Source organism: Diabrotica undecimpunctata, chromosome 3 (assembly GCF_040954645.1).
Source record: "Diabrotica undecimpunctata isolate CICGRU chromosome 3, icDiaUnde3, whole genome shotgun sequence".
NCBI lineage: Eukaryota > Metazoa > Arthropoda > Insecta > Coleoptera > Chrysomelidae > Diabrotica > Diabrotica undecimpunctata.
The window spans coordinates 87,542,567-87,552,398 of record NC_092805.1 but is presented as its reverse complement, the minus strand read 5'-3'; the positions used below and the strand labels follow the sequence as shown (position 1 = coordinate 87,552,398).

Below are 9,832 nucleotides of genomic sequence, written 5' to 3'. Positions count from 1 at the left end.
CCCTGCACGACTTTTTCCTGTTGTAATGACTTTCGGTCGCTGGTAAATTTTGCAAAAAGACTCTTATTTTAGTTTTGACTGGCTCGGATCGTGCAGTATATCTATCCCCACCTCGTCCATCTTTTGAAACATTTCCTTCGTGTAAATTCTTTAAAATTGTAGCTAGCCTAGATTTTTTGATACCAAAAGAAGCCATAACAAATCCGCTACAAACAGGAACAATTGATTTTTTTCCACCAATTCGGAAAAAATAATTTGCATGCATTGTTTTTGGTTTTCTTCTTTGGTCTACAATATTAACCTTCTTTTGGCTTTCCTCTTCCTTTGGGGTCTTCTTCTTTTGGGCAGTGGCGGATCCAGAAATTTTTATTAGGGGGGGTCATGGGTCTTGAGGGTGATTTTGATACAGGATTTAGATTTTGATATAGGATTTATATTTTTGCTTCTTTACGATTGATATGATTTGTGCCTCATGTAAGGGAACCATTTTCTCAATAATTATTTTAAGCGATATGCTAAACTAATGAGAAGTTATTAAAACCCAAATACCCTACGGGTGCAAAGAAGGGTACAACATTAAGGGGTCTGAAACCTAAACAAAAAAAAATAATTTAAACCCACATACTCTATGACAGTAAAATCAAGTGTACAAGACTATTAAACCAAAGGAAAGTTATTAAAATATAAATACTGAAAACTCAAGGACTGTCAATTTAAGCTCGGTATTTTAAAGACAATTAATTCAAACCCACCTATCCTATAGCTACAAAATCAAGAACAAACCAAGGATAAATAAGTACAAACCAAAGTTAAGTAATTTAAATGCAATAACTCAATCTAAGTGTAAACATTAATGAATGTATTTAACATTCCTAATAAACTCTATCTTATCGTTTTATCCGATATCAATTTGTAAAAACAATCATTTATTCCTTATTGCTATACGGAGTGGAAACATGGACTCTCGGAATTACAAGTATGAAGCGTATATAGAGCGTTTCACGTTAAGAAAATAACATTGCGGAGATAGGGCCATGTATTTCTTATGGACGATAGAAGCGCAGCGATGCCACGATGAACGAACACAAGCACGATTCAAGGTTGTATATAATTTATATTTTCGTTTTCACAGACATGAATTATTAAATTAATGTTTTTTAACGTAACTGACCAAAAGTGCCCATTCGAAACAAGAGATGAAAAGTAGGGAAAATGATTTTAATTAAATAAATAGTATTGACAAATAATAATTTTATTTTATCTTATTTTAATTATAGTAACGACAGTTTATTTGTTTTTCGGTAAGAATATCATATACCATGAATCATAGAAATCAGTAGTAGATATTGCTTAGTTAAATCATCCACTTTGCCGGCTATTAAAGGTTTAAAAGCAAATAAATGGACCGCTTGGAATGCATATATCTAATTACTAATTGCAACTTAAAATAATACTGTGTACGTATGTCAGCGATTTTATGTCGTTCTCTGAGACTACATAATGACAATAAGGCTTTGTGGTTCTTCAGTTGTTATTCTGACTTTACAGTTAAATGTTAATTGAAAATGGAAATTCGAAAAATATATCGACAATCTAGTAAACTGCATGCCTGAAAGTTTTGGCAACACTGATCTCCATAAGCCTAATGTTATTTTCTTAACGTGAAACGCTGTATTATAGAAGCATTTGAAATGTGTTTTTCGAATAACGCTGAAGATTTCGTGGACAGAGCCCGTGACCAATAACGAGGTGCTGAGAAGAATGAGGACTGAGAGAGAAATCCTAAATATTGTAAACAACAGAAAAACGAGTTATCTAGGACATATTTACAGAGAAGAAAAATATGACTTTCTACGACTCATACTGGAAGAGAAAGTAGAAGAAAAAAAGAGGTCCAGGAAGAAAAAAAAAATACTCCTGGCTGAAGAATGTAAAAGACTGGATAGGCATCGACACACATTCGATATTAAGAACAGCTCAAGATAGAGATCAATTTGCTGTAGTTATAGCCACCCTTCCGTAATAAAGAAGAAACCTTAAGAATAAGTGTAAACAGCATTTTATTTAAATTAAATTATTCAACAAAAAACATAATTTAATTAAGGATGAGTTATTTCTATAATTAGGCATATTAGCTATAAGTGAGTGAAATATTTTTTTACTCGGTATTGAAATTTTTCTCAGGAATTGTCAGCAACAGCCGGCAACGAGTGGTAAATAAAAGTTCAGTGATTAAAAATACTATAAGCATAAGATAAGTAAATATTATATAATTTTATAAAAGGAAAGACAGTTAAGATTTGATTTCACGTATAATGCGTCTGTGTATCCGCTTATACGTATTTCACCCTAAAAGGGATCTCGGAGCGGCTATTCACAAACGCTCTGAACGTAAAAACAATATTTCCTGTTATAGTAGAAGCAACACTAAAATGACTTCGATCTGGACGCAATAGCGTCATCTGATAAATAAATCTGTAAACTAATTTTCGAAACCTAATTCAGATTTCTGCTTTAGAAGGCACAGATTACATAACGTATCAGACAGAGCTAATGCAACAACAATATTCACTTTGATATTTATTATAGATAAATTATAAAATGTGGCACACAGTTTCAACAATTATAATACATATTCAAATTATAAACAACCAATTCGTAGACAAAACTGAAGATAAGAAATACCTAATACAAAATAAAAAGGTGCTGATTTCGTGCGAAAAGTCATGTCATGTACATTGAATGAGCAATAATGTGTGGGCGGTAATTCTATCTCATCGATAATCCAACGATTATCTGGCACTCAAATGATGAATTGACAAAATTTGAAAATCGGGTAACTCTGAATTCGTGGGAGTCTTAGTCGAGGTATTACTGTATTTAGAATTGTTGATTTTTTTAAAGAGCAATTTAAAAAGGCTTGTGTATAATTCTACACTTACTCCTAGAATAAATGAGTCTGAATAATTTCAACTCTTGACTTCTTGCTCATAGGATTGATGGGTTTTAAATTATTTTTTTTTAGGATTATTTGATAGATATTTAATTTTGTTTGGGGGTGGTCATGATCCTTGTGACCCCCCCCCCCTTGGATCCGCTACTGCTTTTGGGTTCAATAACTGATATAAGATGACAGAGTTTTTGGTCTTGTATCATCGAGATATCTATAACAAAAATGCTATATTCATATCTCTGTATTCGATGCAGACAGACTGATTAAAAACTTATATGTGTTATTCGAGATAGAATCTAGTAAAACCTGTACCAAAATAACAAAAAAACGCCCATGATGCTACGTTAAAACCCCTGTATATGAGCGCCACTGTAAACAACATCCAATATAAGCCCATAACCCCATACAAATTAAAAAAAAAATCTGTCATAAAATTCAATAGCAGGTTAGTACATAGCCTAACCTTAGCTATTTCAATGCATCTCGTTCTCGTCGTTTAGGCTTTTTCTTTCTGGCACCCAAATTTATATCTGCTACTGCAGTAAAGCGAACCATGTGTATGTGGGCCGACCGCCGTTGGTATTTGTATAAGCAATTCTGCACTCTTCCTCCCAATCTTCTGATCGACATCAATCGAATTGAGACGAGAGAGCCGAAAGTAAAATGTACAACGTTTTCGAGTCGAAAGATTTGCCCGTATGATGTCTATGTTTGTCCTACTTTTAGATTTGACTATATTAAATATAATGGGATATGTCTGGTTTTGAATGATCCTCAAAAAGTCATAATCGACAGAGGATTTGTCCGGTTTTGACCGAACAAGAAAAAGTTTAAGTTCGGATTGGTACGGGATATATCGTTCGTCCCAAACCCTTCTTTCGGTGCGTCATAGTTGATCGAATTCTCTCTAACACATTAAGCTAGAAATGACAGAAAAAAACGTGAGTCTGTGATTATTATACATAGAACTTACAAAATTATTTATCGTAAAGCGAATTCTACTTACGGGTGTATAATTGGTTGGAGTTTAGAATACGCTAAAAATAGATATCCAATCAATGATGCGCATACATATAATTTGACGCAGATTGTCTCGATCGTGACAGTACTTTCACAATGTCAACTGATAAAAAAATGATAATTGTCATTCCATGTTAGTATTATCAGACATTTACAGTGAAAATTTAATTTTGTATTTATTGTCATAAAAATATTTTAAATATGTCGACATATATCGAGAAAGAACAAAGACTAATATTAAAATTATTAAATTATTTTCAATTAGAAAATTTGAAGAGCCGGCGTGGAAAGAGAACTCTTTGAATTAATTAAAAAACGCAAGATTGGTTACCTTGGGCACATATTGAGAGGAGCAAAATATGAAATACCACAGTTAATCCTACAAGGGAAGATCGAAGGTAGGAGAGGAGCCGGCCGCAAACAATTATCCTGGTTAAGGAATATTAAAGAATGGACAGGAATACACAATACAGGCGAGCTGTGTCACGCCGCCAAGAACAGAATTCTAGTAATGAGATAGTCGCCTACGCACTTTGGTGTATGGCATGTTAAGAAGAAGAAGAAAAATAGAGATTACGATCCTGCAACTGTCAAATTTAATTAAAATGTCATGCAATAATTCTCGACATTCTTAAAATCCTATATGACGTCAAAATTAGTGACCATAGATAAAATTACACCTATTGTAGATTGGTAACAGGGATAGCCAAGGTCAAATCATGTTCGGATTAGGCGCCCATTCGTTTGGTGGCGCTGCTAGTCTCGTTCCTGCGCGGAGGGAGTGTGCTGTGATCAAGTCAAAGTTGAGTTTAGACAAATACGGCGCCATATTTGTATTTGTTTTATTTCTTATAATTTATTTTATAATTCAAATTTTTTTATATAAATAGTGCAAAATCGTACAATTTTCGACGATTTTTTATTATGGAATCGAACACATTACATGGAATAACAATGTAGAGACGAAGAACTGAACAAAAAAAGATGTGTTCCAGATTGCATGGATACTACTGGCAAGCGATACCGTTTTTTAAGTCCAGGACATTATATGGATATGTTTGATAAATGGGTGAATGCTGTTAAGAGCCCTAATTAGAGAATGCTGCAAAAGAAACTATAACAAATTTCGTGTATGCGCTAGTCATTTTAAAGAGGAAGATATAGTCAATGTTGGAAATAGCGGTATTACGAGACCAGCCGTTCCGAGTTTGTTTTTACCAGGACCAGGTAAGAACTATTATACCACTGACCTATATTTTTATTCACATTATATCTGACCTTTTACAAATTAGTTTATAAATTTAACCTAAAATTATATATTATAAAACCAGTCTTACTTAGCTTAGTATTTGAATTATTTGTAGGTAGTGGTTCAACAACTATCTTAAAAAGCATCACCTTAGACAGGGTTCGGCATAAATTTCTACAGGTGTGCGCCTTTCAAAGTTGGATTAGATTAGCAGACCATGACTACACTATCATGGAGAGGTATATGAGCTTGCCTGCTTTAAGTGTGAGGAGGGATCTGTCCCTCTCTTGTGAGTGAGATTGGTCTTAGAGTACCATATTACCATGGTTTGCCTCATCTATGTACTTTTAATGTTTCATTTTGTAGAACAACCTATGGTGCTAATAGCCCACTGAATAGATACTTATCTTTGTTAAACAACCTAAATGTAAATATTTAATATGTCCCTCAATAAATATATAAATATTAGTAGAAGAGTTACTGGTACCATAGAGTTTGGAAACTTAACTGTGTAAAATACTTCATGTTTTTATTGTAACTAGGTAATACTTTACATATTTTTTTATTTTTGTTATGTTATTTTTCCACCTTTATTGTGCTGGATTTTAGAATCATAGAACTAACTGTTGGGTTTATAGGTTTTAAAATGTAATTACATGTTTAATTTTATATATATATATATATATATATATATATATATATATATATATATATATATATATATATATATATATATATATATATATATATGTGTGTGTGTGTGTGTGTACATGCATGTGTTTGTGTACATAATATATTTTTATTTCACATTATTTAATTTTATTATCGTAAAATACTGTGTACTTAACCACTATTTTGTATATTGTAAGTTGTAACATTTAATAGGCTTGTCCCATATATTAGCCTGCATCCACACAGACAGTGGTAAGGCGTTCAGAGTTATGAATAAATAAATTTGAATGTGTCGACAGGGATCTTTCCTATTCTGTTGATGATAGGGATGGGATGACTGATCTTAAGATGACATACTGGTGAAAAAATCTGTTGATTGTAATTGTGTTTGTCATTTCAGGCATAAAAACATTATTATCCTCTATTGTTTGGAGTTTATACTGAGCAAATAAAGTTACTATATCAGGTTTTAGCAAAGCTTACATTCTGGGTGAAAACTTTAAGCATACCTTAGAAATAAATTATTTACCTTATCCATTGTTCTTTTTTTTTTGTTCGTTTTTTCTATTTGCTATCATTCGGTTATTCCTCATTCTTGGGTTTTCTTTTTGCAAGAAGCAATATTTTGCTAATCTAATCAAAATCATAATTTTGTTGATAACCAGAATATTTTTCTGGAACTTATATTATGATTGTAAGGTAAATTTTCTGCCTCATCTGGTATTTATTTAGTAGTGGAATTCTCTAGTGTGTTATTTGGACCTTCATCATTATCTTGATTCAATAATATAACAATTCAACAGTAAACTTCGTATATAGTGCAGAGCACATGGTAAAGCAGTTTTCCATTAAGTGAATTCTAAATTTTTGGTTTTCTATGCTAGATTCACCAATTTCCATATAACTCATTGTATTTTTCGACTTAACCATTTCCTTCATGATTATATGGTGTTGTTCTACTTGAATATATTCCTTTAGAGTGTAGATAATTAATAAATTCTTGTTAAGTAAAGCTAGTTCTCCTTGTTAGATTTGATATATACCGTCATTCTATATAAACCAAATAGTGATTTAATCTGTAATTGGTTAGAATTGCTTTTCTACCAGATAATGTCTGCATTTTTTTAATACTTCAACTCATTTGCTTTTTTTCAATTGCATAATGTTTTCATTCAGAATCTGTGAGGGTATGTGTGAAAAAAGCAATTGGTTTTCCAGATTGATTGCTTCGCTTATGTAATCGTAGATTAATTTGTTAAAAGCATGTACTTATCTTTATCTTCTAGGGATTTATCTTTAGATTCATTGCTTTCTAAAAAATTCTTGAATGTTATATACTTACCAATGTTTGAATTCTTTGGTGGAAGTTTGACAGTTTGGATCAGCCTCTAGTTTATCTGGTGTAAAGTACTTCCCCATTGTAAATTTATGCGAATAAAATTGTAGTAAAATGTCTTTTGCAGAATTAGACTTTTATTCACATAAAACTTGATAAGAATGACAAAACAATTATTTAAATACTGACCAGTTCTTGTCACAACATTAAGAAAACTAAATTATACTACACGTGGCTTGTATTATTAATATTTCTTGTAACATTTTTATAAATAAAGATTTTATTCTATATTTTATTCTTTAATTTTTTTAACCACTTTGGCATTTTAATGTAATGGAAAATATAGTCCCAACATAACAAGAAAACCCAAAAAGTATACGAAAAATATTTATTATCGTATAGGATAAGGATTTTTCTTGTTATTTTAGGATTACAGTAAAACCTCCGTTAACCGAAATAATTGGGGGGGAGGCCGTTTCGGATAACAAGAATTTCGGTTAAAAATAACATTGTTTTTTATAATATTGATCAAAGTATTGGTATTAAAAAATACTATGAGTTGATTTCGTAATGTTTTCTAATAAGTAAATCCAAAATAAAGTAATAAAATTAAGGAAAATGAACAAGTTTAACATGCTTTTTTTAAAGAAATCTGCTATTTTCTTGCGTTTTCGTTTTACAACGCTGTTTCTCTCTCCCTCCATCGTTAATTTGCAGAACGTCATGAGTTTGCCTCATTCGATTGTTCGACGAAACGTAAAGAAATCTGAAAAGGACAAAACTTTATGTAATGACAACAAAAATTAAGAATCTAGTCGTGTCCCTAACTAATTAGGCCTACTGTATAAAATTCTTTCCTCTAAAGCACTGAAAATCTCGTCGACGGTCTTGTGCTGCCTGTTGCCTCTTGGGTCGTCATCTTCATCATCTGATATGCTCAGGTTGTCTTGATAAAGAACCATATCAATGATGTCCTGGTCGATGAATTCACGTTCTGAGTCATCCGCTGCTAACCAGTCACCTATCTCTTCTTAGTTAATTTCGTCATGTCCCGGCAAATTTTTAATGAAAGGTTTAATTTCTTCTGTCGTTTTCTTACCATTTTTTTCTTCAGGATCGTCAATCAAAATCTTATCAAAAAGTTTGTTCCAGCATTTTTCCAAAGTTGAAGATTTGATCTTGGCCCACGACTCAGCTCACCAATAAAAATGTTTTATTGTTAAAGATTTGAGAATTTCGGGAACACTTTTGGATTAATTCGTCTCCTGTAATAACAGATGTCTTAAGAATGCTTCTCTATAATGTCTCTTGAATGTCTCTATAACTCCCTGGTCTAACGGCTGGATTAAGCTTGTGACATTCGGTGGCAAAAATCTGACGATTGTCACCATTTTGTAGATTTTGAGGGTGAGGGCGCATTGTCAACAAGCAACAATGCTTTGATGAGAAGGTTTTTTGATTTTAAAAAGGATTTTACACTTGAGACGAATTCATTTTCAAACCATTCTAAAAATAAAGTGGTCGACATCCATGAACTTTTTTGGCTTCTATACCTTAAAATGCCTTTTCGGAAATATCTTTTAGAGCTCTTGGTTTTTGTGATTTCCCAACACACATATACATCAATTGGTGAGTGAAATTAACGGAATTGTTTACGTTTTGCGACAAACATTTACTTTTTATTGACGAAATTATTGAAACTGTCAGCCGTTTCGGTTAAACGATGTTTCGGTTAAAAAGGTTTCGGTTAAGGGAGGTTTTACTGTATATCGATTTTCCTTTACTTTAAAATGAGTTCACAATCCTAGGTAATATTACTAAACTTTTGAATTTAGCGCCATGTATATATAGTTACTCACCCGATCGCTAGGTGATGCGCCAATCATTGTTTTATTCCTTAACACGGAAGTTTCAATGCTAGGTGGTAGTGTGCTATGTTAGTGACGCACTGAAAGATGGGTTTGGGACAGACTGTATCTGGTTTAGAACGATTTTGAGGTAAGCAATCGACAGAAACCACGACGAAGATTCAAAAACGATAGTAAAAGAATCACTTAACTTGTTTGTTTACAAAAATGCTGACAGTATTTTTGACATTTTTGATGAAAAGTCGTATCAATGGACCGTGGAAGTGATGACGTAGATTTTATTGACATCTGTCAGTTTCACTTTCCAAACAAACCTTGTTTAGTGTGGATAATTTGTATTTTTCGTTATTTTTTCATTTTTTTTACAGAATCTTTCCGCTTTTTGCAATATCTAAGTATTCTAATAGTTACTACAACAATTTTACAAGGTTGTGTAAACAATAAAGCATGCTGTTTTATAAAAATAGAATAAAATGCATGTATCAATAAAGTAAGGTTAGAATGTCTTTAATTTAAACTTTTAAACTATATTTCATAGAAATAGAACACTGAATTATGATGGTATTATCTTAAAAACACTATACTTAAAAGAAAAAGCAGCAGAGGAAGCAAAATGTTAACTTTATAGAAATTAAAAAGGCTTGAGATTTGACATTTCAACTTTTGTTTGGATTTTGGAAAGTAATTGACAGTTGTGACGTCACACTTCCACGGTCCATTGTCTCAGATACGGA

The 9,832-nt window shown here is 32.2% G+C and overlaps 1 protein-coding gene and 1 long non-coding RNA gene across 2 annotated transcripts in view; both read left to right on the top strand.

The window, feature by feature from the left end:
* Positions 1-4,676: 4,676 nt before the first annotated feature.
* On the top strand, positions 4,677-7,520 carry LOC140435734 (uncharacterized). The gene is made up of 2 exons (XR_011950225.1): positions 4,677-5,200; positions 5,338-7,520. It is a non-coding gene; the product is annotated as an uncharacterized lncRNA (long non-coding RNA).
* A 1,690-nt stretch (positions 7,521-9,210) lies between these two features.
* The window catches only part of p53, a 44,794-nt gene continuing 44,172 nt past the window's right edge, over positions 9,211-9,832 (top strand). Inside the window, exon 1 of the mRNA XM_072526229.1 lies at positions 9,211-9,228. The gene's annotated coding sequence lies outside the window, so the exon portion shown is untranslated. The remainder of the gene's footprint in view (positions 9,229-9,832) is intronic.